Raw genomic sequence first — 18521 nt, forward strand, 5'->3', positions numbered from 1 at the left:
CAATAGTTAAGATTACTGAAATTAGTTATGCTACTTACATGATTACTGCGGCTCGGTGGTAAGTGGAAAGAACAAGGTTACTAAATTGATGTACTGTACTTTAAGGTGGCCTAGGCTATGTACAAATAAAAGGAAGAGATCACACTGGCTACCTCCTCTGGGCAAGGGGCCAGGATCACTCTTAGATGTTAGGGCACTGTGCCGAGAGGGCACTAGTGCCAGGATGAGCTTTGCAACTACTGGGCTCTCTTCCGCCCCTTCTTCTTCTTCTTCGGGTTCCTCCAAGGCCTATCAGTAGCTGGCCTAGCAGGTGATGAGAGCACCGACTCCGGGGACAGGCCAGAAGGGCTAGCGGGCGCGAAGTCAGGGGCAACTGCAAAAGCTGCGGGAGGACTCCCTACTCCGGCTGCTGCGACAACCGGAGCGAGAGCGATCTCGACTTCTGCGTCCGAGGATGCCAGTTCCTGGTCTTCCAAGGAAGGGGTACCATTTCGATCCTCCAGGGTTCATCCCTGGAGTCAAATTCAAAGAAGAATCTTGCAAAGAAGAAGGTTCGGGTGCTGGAGGCTCTCCAGTCGCGATGATCAACTGCATGGGGAATCCTAAATCTCCCGGAGGAGGATTAAGCCTCATGATTTAGACCCAGCATAGGGGCCTTTTCCATTGGTAGCTCAACGTCCGTGGCGGACGGAGTCTGGCACTGCTCAGTGCTCGCAAGTGGCACTGGCAGCAGTTGAGTCAGGCATGCCTGACAAGGGGTCCGGAGGTGCAATACCTCTCGGACGACTTCTGGGTTTGGCTGCGGCAGAGATTCCTGCCCCAGCAGGGAGATCGAGCCTCGGTGAGTTTTGTTCGGGGCGTCCGCTGGGCGTTGCTTGTTTGGGCAGCCCTCCCAATTTGTGGAGTGGTCTGCCCGCTTGCACGTCCTGCAGCGGTACTGCTCCTCCTGAATCTCTCTTCGCGGAGGGGAAGGACCTCTTGGTGGGCCAGCCCTTCGCAGTGATTGGAGAGGGCTAGGCCTGGAATGGTTTGTTGTGCCCCTTCCGCGGACCACTTTGGTGGGCGGAAGGTGGAGGTTTGTCATGGTTGAGAGTTTTACATGGGGCCTCTGTGGAGGAGGTAACGTGGCTGCGGGTGGCGTTGGTGACGGGCTTCCGTGAGAAGATCCCAACCAACAAGAAGACCACTCCGGGCCGAATTCCACCTACCACGCCAAGGCGGTGGGGTATCGTGCCCCAAGGTGTCATAACCTGGAGTTGGACCGTAGGAACGGTGATGGTGTGGCCCTCTATCCACTTCATTTCCCACCGTTTCTTCGTCAACCATGGCACCGGCTGGCACTTGGGCCCTGGCGATCAGGCTAATATCTGCCGCAGTGTCTACTGTGACCGGAAGGGTCACGGGCAGGCTAGTGCTCTGAAGAGGGGCCACCGAGATGAACTGGGTTTCCAGTCTCTCGGGGTAAAGGATCCGGTGCGGACCAGCAGCAGAAAATGAAGTGCTGATTAGGTTGACAAATTTGGTGGTGGGGACATGATGTGGACAGGCCGGAGATCCAGCATTGTAGTGGCTAGCAGCCCCACAGGATTTGCACGGGCCTTTTGGATGGGCTTGGTGGCCTGCAGTAACTGTTGGAGGAGAGGGCTGAGCGGATGAATCGGGAGCGGAGTTCTGGCTGGTAGGGTTAGGCTGCTTATTAGTGCCGAGTTTGTATCGGCACTCAGCTTCAGCGTGGCCCCCCTTCTTGCAATAGTTGCACAGGGTCTTGCTAGGCAGTCCATTCTTCGGCGAGTGGAGTTCGAGAGGTAGGCCGGAGGGATGATTCGCTTCTGAGAGGTGCTATGCGACTGATTGAAAGTTTCCCACGAATCAGCCATGCGACAAGCTTCCATAAGTGTGGAGGGCTGTTTATCGTTAAGATATACTGCAAGGGGCCCTGGCACACATTGGAAAAGGTCTTCTAGCATGGTCCGATTGAAGAGATCCTCAAACGTCGTGCAGGCCAAGGAGTCGAACCAGCGCGTACCGGACTGGGTTTTGTGACATGCCCATTCCGTCCAAGACCAGCCGACTTCCTTGGCAAGACCTCGGAACCGTTGTCTCCATTTTTCTGGGGTTATCTCGTAGGCCTTGTAATGACTCTACGAACTTCTGCCATGTTGCCTCTCTGGCTCTTTTCCAGTGAGCGAAGCGCTGCCTTGGCTTTTCCCTCCATATGCTTGGCTAGTATTAAGGCTCTCTCCGTCTCCGTGGTGCTGTAGTTATCGAAAAGAGCCTCGATCTCCTCCAGCCATGCTTCTGGCTCGTCCTCAGTCCACTTGGGGACTAGGGAATTGATGCTCGAAATTGGAGCGTTTGATGCAGCAGGTGTAGGACTGGAGGCTTGATGGCTAGCCATAGCTTCTGCATTCTCCATTTTCGCTCTCTCAAGCTCGAGCTCCTTCTCCTTTAGGGCTAACTCAGTTTCCTTGCAGGCTAACTCATGCTGTCTCCTTCTTTCTTCTCTTTCCTCTTCATATTGCCTTTGCTCGGCTTCATACTTCCTCTGCTCGAGTCTTTCTTCCTTCTCCCTGCTCGAGTCTTTCTTCCAAGTCGTCCACTTGCTCCTTAACCCAGGTGGTAAGTTCCGAGCCGGTGAGACCTGCCGCCGTCCCCAGCCCCAGGAAGGTTTTATAATGCTCTGCTGCCATGGTTCTGGTGGGGAAGGGCGTCTAACCGGGTCGACTGGGCGTGCTTGGGCAGCGAGGAAGTGTCTCTTCATATGACGTGGCACCCTTTCAAAAGGTGGCACTGTAGTTTGGGTGTGCCGTGTACAGGTCACACTGGTGGCACTCAGTATCCCTAGGCACTGGTGCAGGTTAGGTCCCAGAAGAACTTTCTCTTCTGTGTTCCCTTTTGTTTTGTTTTATTTATTTTTCTGGCAACCTTGGTGGCACTGGTGCCAATTCCCTAGGGACCCTCTACTGGAGTCCAACTAGGCTATATGGGAGGAAAGGCACTCTACACCCCTGCAGAGTGCAACAATCGAATGAGAGAGAAAGGGAAGGTAAAGAGAGAGAGAGAGAGAGAGAGAGAAGCTATTCAGATGACAGTGCTGCAAATTATTGGCACCGTGGAATAAAGTGAATTTGGGTTTTTTTCTTAAAGATCCTCGTGAGTGGCTGGTCCCAGTACCGGCCCCAGTGCTGTTGCCCCTTCTTTTTCAGAGGTGAAAACTACTGTTTGCTTCGGTCTGGATAGCAGGCCTCACTCGTGACCGACAGTTTATCACTGTATCGTAATTTTAACTTGTCCTCATCTATTGTGGGACAGAGGTGTTTCTTTTATTTGGCTTATTGTATTCAATTAATTAGCCTAGTGTCGGCCGTTCTTTCTTTGAAGAGGGTCACGTACACTTAGGTTAGGAATGCTTACTTGAATGGCTTTTCAATCAGCTAATTTCTTGCTGCTTGAGAACATGTAAACAAAGATTTTATACATGCACAATGGCATGGATCTTAATAAAATGATATAGATGCGTCATCTTGACTTCCTTAGGGATTACTTTATTATCTTAATTTTCCTGGGAGCCGACGTCACAAAAGTTTATCGTAAAATTTTAAATTCTCTTTATATGATTTTTATAGCAGGTATTTGTATAGGAACTTGTGGTATTACTCCTAACTAAGGCCTATCTTTCCCTGCCTAAATTATCTTTTGTTTTTTTTTTTTTTTTTTTTCTAGCTAAGATATTAGGAGGTAACTTCTACTACGCCGAAAAAGTAGTTCCAAAAGGGCTGGGAGCAGAGTGGTCACAACAGAGAATGACAATAACAAGGTCTTAAGATGGCGGAAAATCCCGTTAGGCCTAAATTTCAAAACAACCTCTGGCGTGAAGGAACACCAAAATGGCTAAAACAATTTCAAAACAACTGGCGAACACGAGGAATCCAAGATGGCGGGTATTTCCTTTTAGCACCAAATTCAAAACAACGCACTAAACAAATGCAGGTATCCAGATTTTACTTTAAATATACCAATCATGCATAGCGTTTTACGTTACGGATGGAAAACTAAATTACCAAACAACTTTGTCTTTTGTTATCGTATTCTCACCCGGACATTAAACAAAAGAATGAAAAGAGAAATGCTAGTCTGCCTGCGTAAATTTACGTTGTTGAACAGTACCTTTATTGTAAAATTACTATTTCAGTTCGTTTGCTACTTCACTGACACGGTTTTGAATGATTCCCGCTATATGCAAACAATAACGATCGGAATTGCCGACGCGATTTCTACATTACTTTGTGTATATGAACTGGGCTCCGCGATTCTCGGCCTTTGAATTCGTTACTTGAACGACTTGACTCACGATCCGAACACGGTAATGTCCTTGTCTTAAACGTTATAAATTATGACTCTCTGCTCTCGAGTCCCTTTCCTACCTACGCTAATTCTCGCTACACTTGTTATTATAACTATTCTCTTTACTGCTTATTATTATGCCTCGTTCCTTGTTTGGAAGAATGAAATGGGGTTCGATATCTGACTTTTATTTTTTTGGAATTAATGTAATTTTAATTTCCTTTTCTCCAGATTCTTTCTCTAAAATGTACTTTAGATTCTACGCAAAGGTCGCCAATGTTACGTGTGAGGGTCTTGGTTGATCATGTATTATTCAATTTACGTAATTTTTACGGCCCTGCAAAACCAAGATTACACGTAACCTGCCACTTGAAGCCAAAAGTTAACCTCAAAGACAGTAGTTAATTAGCCAAAGGTCGCCAGTTAAGGGTTATTAACCTTAACAAAGAATATTTGAGATGAATTTGATTTTAAAACGCAACGGTTCTTCCAAACATTCGACGCGAGGCATACAAAAAAAGCATCGAGATTTAACCTGATTTTGCTTACCCTAAATCCTAGGTATTTTACTGGAATAACGGGGTTGAAGCTAACAATATAATAATGAGGCTTAATCTAGACTTCGTAAACACATATACAGTAAGTGGGGATGAAGGAGGAAACAAAGAAATGCGAAATACAGAAAAAGATAAAAGAATGGGCGAAGTTTTGAACAAAAAGCGACTTTACCTTAGGACGAACGTTGTGCGCACCAACACTGCCGGGAGAGGGTCTTCAGGTGTTGCTTCTTCACTTCACTAATAGGATAATAGACAAAGAAAAGGAGAAGAGGCCCTGTTCGGACGTGTGGTCTCTCGAGATGCTCCAGTCTCTCTGAAGTTCCCTGACCGGCCTGGGTCAAAACAGGCCTATCAGTCATGCCTTAGGCGTCTACGCTCTGTTAAAACATTCGCCACGAGAGACAGGTAAAAAGGAAAAAAAAAAAGGACCTTTAGGACCACCTATTTTTAAAGTTGAATATGGAAATTTTCCTATAGGGTGGAAGGCCTAACTTCTATCCCGTTCTCCAACGGACGTTAAGGTTTGAACTGAAGATGCTCCTATATAGACAAAGCTTTTCCCTGTCTTGAGTCAGGCTGATACTTTTTACAATCCCTAAATGTTACGAGGGCGAACAGCAGTAAATATTTATAAAAATATATATATATATATATCATATATATATATATATATATATATATATATATATATATATATATATATATATAATATATATATATATATATATATATGCGGTATATAGATAGATAAATAGATGAGAGAGATTTTTAGATTTTCGAGAGAGAGAGAAAAGAGAATCATTTCTAAAACTTTAAAATTTACTTCATTCTTTCTGGATAAATTGTCATTGCAAAGCTTTGAAAATATAGTTAAGACCATTTCATTCAATTTTTCGTTCATTAAATGAATAATAGAAAACTGGAGTTATTTTTAGTATAATAAATTAAAAAATCTAGGGCTTATAAGGAAGACACCTGATGTGAAAGAAACAAAAATCCATATTCGACAATCAATATTAATTGTTTATTCCCCTCCTCCTAAAGTAATAAACATTTCAAGATCAGAACGTTCAGTGGTAAAGTGGCTTCGTCTCCTATCAATCTGAAAGGCTGGTTTTTCCAAAGACCTGGGAAAAATGAAATTTCATAACCTAAAAATAAGCTTTTGTCAGTAAAAATCCAACTGTAAACAGTAATCATGTTAGTAAACTAAACTTTGATGTATTGTAAATCTCAAAATGGCGCTACTAGTGGTCAGGATAATTGCTGCCCAGGTAGTGACGATTCAAGAGGTCTGAATGTTGGACATAATGCATGTTGGACCGAAAATGGACTTCGGTATATCTGTAATACAGGAATCGAATCGCGAGAGAGTTATCATCCCTCCCAATGATGGCGACTGGAGGACGTTTGTCCTATTGCTACAGATATTGTTTAATCTCTCGTTCTTTGCCTGGAGGAAGTTTAAAATCATAAGAACAAGAAATACGATGATGAACACCTGGAAAACGTTTGGAAGTATCAACATACTTACACACACAATCCAGAGATCTCATATATATGGAAGAACAACTTGTAACGATTAAAATAGAAGAAACAGACTCGGAATTGAGATGTACTCAGAAACTCAAAGAAGAAAATTTTATGGAATCGAACAACTTTTGTATAAGAAATTGGAAGAATGCCGAAACAGAATTGAAAATATGGAAAACCTTTTGAAATAAAAATTATTAGAAAAGATAAAGTTAAAAAGATTATAACAACTCAGAGAATGGAGGAACGGCCCAAAAGATTCAAATCTATTGGCTGATGAGAAGGAACTGAAACGACAGCACTAAGATTTTGACAGAAAAATTACAAGATGTTTATTAACAATCAACATATGAACAGGCTTTTCCTGAGAACACTGAAGAGGTTGAACAGAACTGATATAATAAATTACTATTTCGATCAGATATGAGGTCAAAGATCTTAGATCTACCATTTGTTGGCCAGTGAGGAAGAACTCAAAAATATATATATATTTTAGAAGGAAAATTGGAAGAATATCTTGGTAAAATTCAGGATATGGAACGACTTTTGAAAGACAAAAAAGTTGAAACGAAATATTTGACAGATCTCTGGTTCGGTGAGTCACTGGAAAGGATCATCAGATCTCCGATTTGTTGGCCAATGACGAAATGAAACTCAGAAAGGACCAAGAAAGATATTAGAAGAACAATTAGGGGATGCTATTGGCAGCATTCATGTGATATGGAAAGGTTGTTGAAAGAAAAAAACAGGATGAAATATTTAAGCAGGTTTTAAAAGGATTATGACCCTTCAACTGGAGGGCAAGAATCAATCAGATCCAGATTTGCTGGTGAGGGGAAACTAAAAGGTTTTATTTTTAGAAGAAAAATTAGGAGATGCCCTTTTTGTAAACATTGAAACATGGAAACGCTTTTGAAAGACAAAGAAGATGAAAAATATAAAAGTAAATTTACAAAGAAACAGAGCCAAGATTTGTGACTGAAGAGGTGAAATGGAAAAGGACTAATGAACTCTTGAAGAGAAATTAGGAAATGCCAAAACAGCATTGAGGATATGGAAAGGTTGTTAAAACTAAAAAGAAGAGGAAAAGGTAGAGTTAATAAATCTCAGTGACAAAAAAGATGGAAGACAAGGATCATCAGATGCAAAACTTGTTGGCAAAAGCTGAGAAACTACAAAAGGACTATTCTTTTGAAAAGCTAGGAGAGGCACTCAGTAACATGGAAAATATGGAAAAGCTATTTGAAGAAAAGTTATGGAAACAGGAAGATATAAAAATGGAAATGGAAAAGAGGTGGGAACTGGAATACTGAAAAAATCAAGAACTGGATATGTGGAGGCAAAAATCTGAGGAGTTATGAACTGAAAACAGAGACATTAGTGGAAGAAGTAGTAGTTTTTGGAAAATTAGTAACTACTAGGAGGAATGAAGAGACATTGAAAAGATAAACAGTTGAACTGACCACCTAAGAGGAGGCCCACCACTTACGAATGACAACACAATAGAACCACCTTTTGTAAAATTCAAGAGCTTTTGCAAGAATGAAATCTTCAAGGAGAAGTAGGACATTAGCAGAAAGAAAGCAAATGTAGAAAAATGTGCCATATAAATGACTGATGGGATGCATAGAAGAGGCATTAAGATTGCAAGATAAATACATGTTGATGAAATTAGTAGAATTGCTCAAAGGATTATGAATTAGAACGCATTGCAAGGGAGGAGCATGAGATCACCGAAGCTGGAAAAGAGAAACAAGAAACTGGAAGCCAAGATAAATTTTTTTTTTTTTTTAACCAGGAGTTCAGCAATGCTCAGGATGACAATAGAAGATAACTTTTGCAAGCAGTGGTTGGATGTCACCAACTATCCTAGAGGAGCATTCTGTACAAGGATGAAAGGTTCCTGAGGAAGAAAAGATAAAGACAGAATCATTAGAAAGGAAATGCATAACACACCAAAGGGGAACTGAAGAATTTAATGAGGCAGAATTGCAGGGGAGCAGGATTGTGGGCCTGTAAGAGAAGGCTGCTACATGAGTTAAGGTGAGGTTCCTGATTCTGAGGCATCACATGGATGGACGGTTGGCCCAGATTTGGAGGTGACCAGGACTTTGTGGTGCAGGTGATGATGTTTTTGTTTTAGCACAGCTGGGATAGAAACGTGCTCCTGATCCGGTAAACAAGCAGAACTTTGTGGTAGATGAAAACCAGTGATGCACATAAACTTGGCAGTTGGCGTTCCATGATTGGCTGCTGACCTAGCAAAATAGACCAGGTGCAGCAGCAGAGTGCATGTTGTCAGGATTTGCTTTAGGTCCCCACCCTGTGCAACATTTTTCTAATACAGGGTTTGCAAGATCCCCACAGGGTCCCCAGGGTGGCCTAAAATTACAACTGGAAGTAAGCCTGATAATAGCATGCATTTCTTGAAGAGACTTTGGTCTGATCTGCAGGGTCAGCAGCCAATCACTGAGCACCCTTGCTATCAAATGCATGTGCCTAGCATTGGTGCCACCTGTACCACGTTTTGGCTGAATACTTATGTTGCTTAGCTACGTACAGCTAAATTCATGCCTCACATTCCCACCCTTGTGTTGCCAATGAAACATGGAATTTTATATATTAGGCAAGTTGAACTTTGTGGTATTTTTTACGTAACATTCCAGTGAAACACAAAAACAAGGCAGTATTAAAAGGTTTTAATAATGATTGGCTGTTTTCCACGCCAGGCCAAAATAAGGTGCAGCAGCAATCAGAACATGTTGTATAGGGTTTCTTTCTTTCATGGATACTCCACAGGGTCCCCCACCCGTGTGGCCTTGTGCTATCCCCACCCTGTATAACATGCATGTCCTCTGCCTATATATCTGACCTGCAAGGTCAGCAGCCAATCACTGAGCACCCTCACTATCAGGTGTTTATATATCATATGGTTATATGCCTGTATATATGTGCTAGCTATATATACTTTTATAAAGACCTACTGCTGTTCTGCCCTGCGAGTGCATGTCTAGGTGTAGGAATCCCACCCAGATTGAGGCCTGCAGAGAACAGCCTCACCTTGGTTTAGGCAAGTAAATCAACAGCCAGTACCAGGGCAACAGCAATAAGGGGCTTGAGCCTCACCAGTGCCACCTGTTTTAAAACAGAATATGCCTGCAGGCTGAGCATTAAAGTGCAAGCCTCAGAGAGGTTTGCACTCACAGGGTCCCACCCCTTATGGTGGCCTGCTATTTTCACAGCCTCACCTGGTTTAGCGATGCCTTTGTCAACAGCCAGTACCAGGGCAACCTCAATAGAAGGGGCCAGCCTCATCAGTGCCACCTGTATCATGTAGTAGCTGCTGACCCTGAAGCTGAGGGTGCAGCTGCGGAGTGCATGCCTCACGGTCCCACCCCCTTGTGAGGCTTTTGCTCCTAGCGTCATCTTAATTTGTGCAAGTAAAGTCAACAGCCAATATAAGGGCACCCTCACTGAGGTCCCTTGCGCCTCAACAGTGCCACATTCATGTAGTGTCCTGACCCTTGTTGAGCTTAAAGTGACAGCTTGTTTTCTTCCTTCAGCCCACCACTTAGGTATATGCGCTTACAGCCCCACTAGGTTTAAGCCAAATTAAGTATATTGTTAGCTTCAACCCTCACTATTCCAGTCAAAGTACCACCTGGTTCATGTAGTAAGCAACACAGTTTTAAGGCTGATGCTTTTTTTATGCAGCTAACGTCCGTGCATGTTTGGAAGAACACCCCCTGGTGCGGCATAAAATCAAATTCCTCTCAAATATTTTGTTAAGGTTAAGTACAACAACCAGGGCAACCTTTGGCTAATTAACGACTGTCTTGAGGTTAACCAGTGCCACCTGTTCATGTAGTATTCTTGGTCTGCAGGGCTGAAAATTACGTAAATTGAATAATACATGATCAGAGTGACACACACAGGGTACATGATTTATATATATATATATATATATATATATATATATATATATATATATAATATATATATATATATATATATATATATAAGGGGCTAATGAGGATATATTTATATATATACATATACATATACATATACATATATATATATATATATATATATATATATATATATATATATATATATATATATATATATATATATATATATATATATATATATATATATATATATATATATATATATATATATATATATATATATATATATATATATATATATATGTGTGTGTGTGTGTGTGTGTGTGTGTGTGTGTGTGTGTGTGTGTGTATGTGTGTATATATATACATATATATATGTATATATTCGTGTGTGTACATATATATGTAATCTTCGCACAAAAAAATTGAAGAGAAAACGACCCAAAAATCTAACGTTATTAAAAAAACTGAAAAAAAGACAAATTCAGCAAAATATTAAATTTCTCTAAAAAGTTATCAGTGTAAACAATTGTTCAAAAACCAAATCTTATAGAATGTCCCAAGGGAACCCTATGAATGACGAGCTTAAAATACAATAACCTCTTATTTAACTATCCGCAAAGCTTTGATGCTGATAACACAATCAGACACAAGACAGAGATCTGAAAAGTAAAGTATTACGACTTCCATCCCTTGGAAAAAAAAAAAACTTTTCAACTCGCAACAACGGAACGGGAAACAGTTTTCCTCATCAGCAATTTACGAGGAAGAGAAATCACCTGGGACGTTGGCAATTAATGGTTCTATGGAGGAAGATGATTCCTGAGGGAATAACTGAATAATAAACCTTACGTTCCAGTCCTTCAGAGTACGCTAAGATGTTTGCAGTAGCAAAAGATGGGTAGAAATGAGTCGAAGAAGATATACATATACCTGTAGATATTATAACTGTGTTGTAAAAAACTGATCTCTCTCTCTCTCTCTCTCTCTCTCTCGTAAAATCTAGTGAAGAGTTTGAAGTATCACAAGATAAAAATGCACATAGGCAGAATATTGATATGTTTTCTGTGTACAGTACGCGGAATCTAAACCAATTAATATATCTATGTACATAGCAATCCAAAAACGGTAAGCTACTATAATTTTTCAGTTCCACAATCAACTTTATTGATGGTCCCAATTCATTTAATCTGCAAAATGCAAAATAAAGTGACTGACTGCATAGGGAAAATTCAGATCTTTCCTTTGCAGAGTTGGTGATAAGGATAAAACTTGCTATTTATAAAGAAAATTATTGCAGCCTAACCTTCTTGGAATTTCCGTGTACATAAAGGCAAGAATAAGATTGAACAATGTACTTTCTCACGCCAGTAACCACGTAAATGTTTTTGAGAATATTACTGGTGCCTTGCCCTGAATATACTGATGATGAATTAGTTGTAACTAGGAATAAGGGCAAGAAACTTAAATACCCTGAAATTGTATTAGGCGATTAACTGAGAACGGTACATTAAGAATTCATAATAATGACGACAAATGAAATTTACAGAACAAACAACTTGCTTGTACTACCAAATAGCAATGTCTGTAAAGGTATTACTTATCTATCTTGTCATTTGAAAGACCAAAGAATTAGTCTATCAGATCCCATGTAGGTCACTTGATATATTTTATGCGGATGAAACCGGCCCTTTATTGAAAAGGTGAATTAAACAGAATAAATATAAGATTTGCAAAGGTTAATGCAATTTCAGCTCATGTTAGAGAAAACAGTCAAGTTATGAACTGTACTGGGGTTAAAAAGCTGGCTTTTTTTTAATAATATGGAAAATGCAGTTTTAAGGAGGTGAATTAGTAGGGTCGAAATGACTTCAAAACGATATGTGCATCAATTTTCTATCAAGAAATAATATAGGTGTGAGGCCAATTGTACTTCAACAAATGTGATTTGTTACTGAAGCGTATATCCTCAGTCGCAAACGAGGAAAACTATATTTTTTTAAATGCTGCTAATGGTTTTTTTTTTTTTTTTTTGTACCGTCCTTATGTTCCTTTGTACCCTCAACTTAACACGTTAACCGCCATACAGCAATTTGGCATATTCCTCCTGGCACCATGAATTCATAGCCCTCTCCTTCCCAGCTCATTGCTGACAGCGATTAGCGGATGACGCTGGTCAGTCGTTTGGTAGAGAATGGTAAGAGAGTGTAAGATCCATGAGACACATGTGGCTCATAAGGCGATCTATAAACTGTGGCTCAAAGATAAACTGGACACTGGTGGCTCAAGTGGCGATGATTGTCACATGTCTTTCATACGTTTAATCCCTTGTAAACCGGTGGTACACACTATAATAACCTACTAATTGGCAACTTTTATTTTACAAGGCATTATATATATATATATATATATATATATATATATATATATATATATATATATATATATATATATATATATATATATATATATATATATATATATATATATATATATATATATATTTGAGAGAGAGAATAGAAACAAATTAATTAATCATTTTAAGGAATTATATATTGATTTCAATGTTGCAATATATAAAAACAAATTAAAAAACGACATGGTAAAACCTTAATATTTTTGCTACTTGATTTGTTTTGTAGTTTTTAATTGCTGATTTACATAGACACTTTCTTACTGAATAGAATTTTCTTCCTCCATATGTAATGCATGCTTTCTACATTAAATTTTATGTATATGTATAATTTATATAAGTATATATATATATATATATATATATATATATATATATATATATATATATATATATATATATATATATATATATATATATATATATATATATATATATATATATATATATATATATATATATAAAATATAAAATTTAATGTAGAAAGCATGCATTACGTATGGACGAAGGAAATTCTACTCAGTAAGAGTGTCCATGTAAATCAGTAATTAAACGCTAAAAATTTTATGGTTATGCAGAATCACCGTCAGATGATGGTTACAGCTTTGGAATGAAGAAATTAGTAGCTATAGCGAATCAGAGGGTGATGATATTTTGTCACTAATGGCTAATGTAACAGAAATCAAACAACAATCATCTGAATCAAATGTAAATACTGTATGGGAAGATGCTGTTGTTCTCTCCCAGAAACTTTGTATGTACGAAAACTTAGGAAGTGGTACAAGAAATAGCGGTAGTCAGTGCCTACACACTATTCAACATATTTCACACAAACTATTCTGACTCATTCAGAATAAGTAGAGCATTTCAAATCTTAAGTGTTATCGTATAGCCTAAACGATTTGAAACGTACTAACCTAATCGCATCCTAAGTCTTATACTACGACACCCGGGTTACTTCACTCATATGCTGTTCCAAACTGCAATTAAATCACTGCATTGCGTTGTGTATATTAATCCAAGACATAAATGATATAAACTTACGGTTAGTTCAAATGGCGCATTCGATATTTCCAGCCTGAATTCGAATGATATTTGCATGAGCACATTCTCTACTTTGTAACCCTCATCCATATCTCCTAAAGGAATTTCCCTAAATGAACTTTAAGATGAAAAGGATCACTTAAGTGGACTTGAGGGCACTGACAACTATGGGTGCACTCCCTTTTCTTGAGTCCCTATTAGATCTCCACTACACCAAGACTGTGACAAGACTCACTGTCACAACTGTCGCTGACCAACACCAAATGTTAGACCTACTACTGGACAAACAACCGATGCTGGTAGTTAAGCACTATTACACGCATACTTACAATTAAATGCATGAAACAACCAAAACAATGCTTTTCATTACTATATACAAACCCAACAAAACATAATATCTTTCTTCTACATAATATGCATTTCCACTTTACATAAATTTAGAAAGAATACATAAAACTAAAACGCAACTTGCGGAAAATACAATCTCTCTTGTCGAAGTTTCGACATACTCCCCCACAAGAAAAACTTATGCCTACATTATTTACAATGGTCCTGTTTGTAATGCCTCTCTGGCTTCTGCAGCTATTCGAGCAGTCCTTCTCCTCGGGTGGGTGCTTGACTGAACGTCTTCTGTCGCAGGACTAATTTCCCTTATCTCCTGCCACAGCTCTAAGGGGTATAACTTAATTACAGGTCTAATGAGCTGGCTATGGGCCGTTCTTAGAGTAGGCACTCTTGGGACCTTGTCACTCCCCATGTGTAACTCAATCACTTGGCCCAACTTCCACTTGCTCCTTGGCCCCTCATCATGAATGAGGACTACTTTCCTTACCCTGGGCCAAGAGCTATGCATTGTTCCTACTGATGGGTCTCTCCAACATAGTCTTAAGATATTCTAATGCTGCTACCAACGTGGTGGCGTCATCACTCAACGTGAGTGCTGGGAAAGCTCTTCTGCTGCAGAATTTTCTAAAACTCATGCAGAATGAGTCACAGGACTGGTTATCAACTAGCTCCACATGTATGCCTTTGGTTATTAGGCACGTAAATAAGATGATATAAGCCTTCTCAGGGATCTGTCCTTTTCTCTTAACCCATAATGCGCTGGTGTAGTCCACGCCTGTGGTATTAAAAGGTTGCTTGCATTGCACCCTGAACTCAGGTAATGTAGGGACTATATTGAGCCTATACAACCTCCCCTGTGTTCTCCTGCAAATAACACAATGGTGTATTATACTCTTAGTTAGTTGCCTTATCTGTGGGATCCAGAACTCCTTCCTGACACTCGCCACAGTTGCACTTACACCCATATGAGCATTAGCATCATGATGTTCTTTAATAATTACCCGAGTAACATAGCAACCCTTTGGCAATAGTATAGGAAACTTAGCAGCTTCGGGTAACTGTGCTGCTTCTAGTCTACACCACCTTATTACCCAGTTGTCCAGGTAAAGATTCAACTGGTGTATGAGAGCTTAGTTTTGGTTTTCTTACCCTTTCATCAAACTCTCGTATTCCTCTTGGAAAAATTCCTTTGTGTGATGGCAATAGTCTTATTCTTTGCCTCTTGGAGTTCTTCCAAGGTCAATTCACCATGCCTCTTCATACTGGTTCAAAAATTGTATGATCCAAGCTGTGGTCCTATAGACCTTTTGAACCTTGCTGAATCTCTCCCAATTCAGCAAGTGAGTATTACCACTCATGTTGTCCCCTACAGAATTGATCAAAATGTTCTCTTCCCTACCCTGCACAAGTGATCCACCAACCCATAACCTATCTATTGGTCAAGAGGAATTTTTTAACCCGAGGGGATCCCTCCCACCAAAAAGAACTATCCAAGATCATTTCGGTCCTTTTCCCACGTGTCAACCAGTTACTGGGATTATTATCTGTAGGCACATAGGACAAGACTGCCTCTGGAATTAAAGACTTATTTCCTGTACTCTATTTTTCACAAATATATGCAGAACACTTTTCGATACTAGCCAGCTTAGGGCAACTTTACTGTCCGACCAAACGAACAGTTCTACAAACTCATCCTTCTCAAAGTTTTCTTTAATAAATTTGACCATTCTTGCTGCTAGCAACAATGCCATCAACTCAAGTTTTGGAACAGTTAATTCTTTAATGAGCGCTCTCTTGCCTTTGCCATCATTAAATAAGAGTTTTCATTCATAACTCTATAGGCTACACAACCATATGCTAACTCACTGGCATCACAGAATATGTGTAAGGAGTCCCTCTTTCCTAGGCTAGTATTCCTAGGAAAGGAAATATCAAGACATTTTTCCAAGTCTTCGGATAACTTAACCCACTGGTTCTGTAATGGGTCTGGGAGTTGCTCATCCCAATCCAGTTGTTGCTTCCCACAAATTCTGCGGGTATATCCTTGACCTAATAGTAACAAAATCCATGCAACAGTTCTCAACACTTCTTTCTTAGTCTGGCTGGACTTACTTATCTTAGTCGGATGTAATGTCAAGGTATCTTTTTCTTTGTCCCAGTTCAGACCTAAGACCTTGTGAGTTGTTTGTTCCCTGGCACTAATCCTATATGCTCTAGCAATAGTTTGCAATGAGTCATTATTACTCATCCACTCTTTCAGATATAAATGTGCCTGTGCAAATATCTTATTTGCATCAAAGAAAAAATTTACCAGTTCATTATCATTATTGCTAGTGAACTGCAAGTTATCTACATATAGTCCTCTTTTTGTCCTTTCTACGTCACCTTCTACCATAGATAGGTGTTACTTATTTGCTGCATTCAGCAGAAAGGGCGAACATGTAGCTCCAGACAAAACAACTCGAAACCTATACACTAACAATTTACTGTTAGGGTCTGTTGGATCTTCCAACCATAAAAACCTAGTATAGTTTTTATCTTCTTCCCTGAACTGAACCATTAAAAATGCTTTCTCTATGTCACTAATGCAGGCAAACTATTTTGTTTTAAACTGCAGCAGAACTTTCAGCAGGTCAGCTGTTATGTGTGGTCCCGTCCACAAACAATCGCTCAAGCTTAACCCACTTTTCCCCTGTCTAACTGAACAGTCAAATACTATCCTAATAGGGTTGTTGCACTGTCCTTTTTAACACCATGATATTCCACTCTTTCTATGAATTGCCTATCCTCCTGATCCTTCAGGATTTCCTGGTAGTGTTCTAGATACTGAGTGTCCTTCTGAAACTTGACACACTGTTGTTTTAATCTTTTCAAAGCCAACCCTTTCCAAGGCAGTGCCACAACATACTGTTTGTCAATTTCAGAATAAGTTATAGTACTCTCAAAGTTCTCCAATACTTTCCATTCCTGTTCCAATATTTCACTGCAGTCAATACCTAAATGATCTAAACTCCATAAATTTTCAAGATCTTCTCTTGGATCCTTTAAATGAGTAGCCCCTTCAGCCATAATTATGTTGTCGGTTTCCACTGCCAGTTTTAAAACAGAAACATGAGTCTCCTTGGTGGGAGGAGAATTACATGTTCTGGTTACCACGTAACCAAATGTGGCTGTTAGCAATTATAAATTTTCAAATTTCCTAAACCCTGGATGTAAGATTTTGTACACATTGTCAACCTCTATTAACAATTCTATAGGCGATTATTTCCCTACAGGTAGATCAAAATCTTTATCAGCCAAGCTGATTTTCGTTCTACACAACGACCCTAAGTTCTTCTTAACATCGAATTTCTTTGTATATTCTGGTAGCTCGTCTACCACCATTCAATCCATATTTATTATTCTACCCTGGTGAGGTACAGCAATGTTCACCATTTCATATCCCTTAACTGGTGTAGAAGTTAAGTAACCTCTCAATGAAATATTTCCAACTCCCTTGCTTTTATAGTGGAGTCCCTCGAGAGTAGATTTCTTTATAAATGATCTCTCGGCACAGGTATCCAACAACCCACTCTTTCACACAATGCGACCTCTTTTACCCTTTAGAGTTATTGTGGCTCTAGGTAAGATCGACTTCCTAGTTGTCTTATTTCCCTGTCTGGTATTCTTCAAAGAGAGTGTTCCAAGCTGTATCCCACCTACCTTAGATTTATTTTGGTTGGTTTCAATTGCATAAAGCACTATGACGTCTAACAGTGCAGCCGTTGTTACAATCTTGCCTGTCACAGTCGGAACTGAAGTGTTTATTGGATGCACATATGAAACACAAACCCAGAGTTCTGAGTCGTTCTATCTTCCCTCCTCTGGTTACATGGGATTTACGTGTCCATATATGATTGCCTCCGCAAAGTGCACATCCTCTAACCTGGTTTACCTTGGCTTTGTTTGTTTTCTTTAAGCCTACTGATGTTTGTTTTTGGTCTCACAGATTGCCCTTGTTCTACTGTGAAAGAGGATGCCATTGTTAATGTATTACCTTTTACTGGTTCAGTCTGTTAAACGTCCTCCAATTGTGTATTTCTTCTTCAAGATATTTTTCAAAGGTGTCAAATTTAAACCAAACTTCTCCACACCTTCGTTTTCTTATTTCACTTACACTACTAGGTAGTTTGGTGTAGAGCAAGATGGTATACAATTCACTCAATTCCAGCTGTTCACTCTCCAGTGATCTTATGCAGCATTCGAATTGAGCTCTAAAACCTTGTAGCGATTCTGCATCTGCCTTGGGAGTCTCAGTTTGGAAGAGTTTTCTAACTAAACACAACATGATTTCATCTTTTCTGTCATAGGTCTCTTTTAACAAGTTCA

Source organism: Macrobrachium rosenbergii, chromosome 3 (assembly GCF_040412425.1).
Source record: "Macrobrachium rosenbergii isolate ZJJX-2024 chromosome 3, ASM4041242v1, whole genome shotgun sequence".
In the NCBI taxonomy this organism is placed as follows: domain Eukaryota; kingdom Metazoa; phylum Arthropoda; class Malacostraca; order Decapoda; family Palaemonidae; genus Macrobrachium; species Macrobrachium rosenbergii.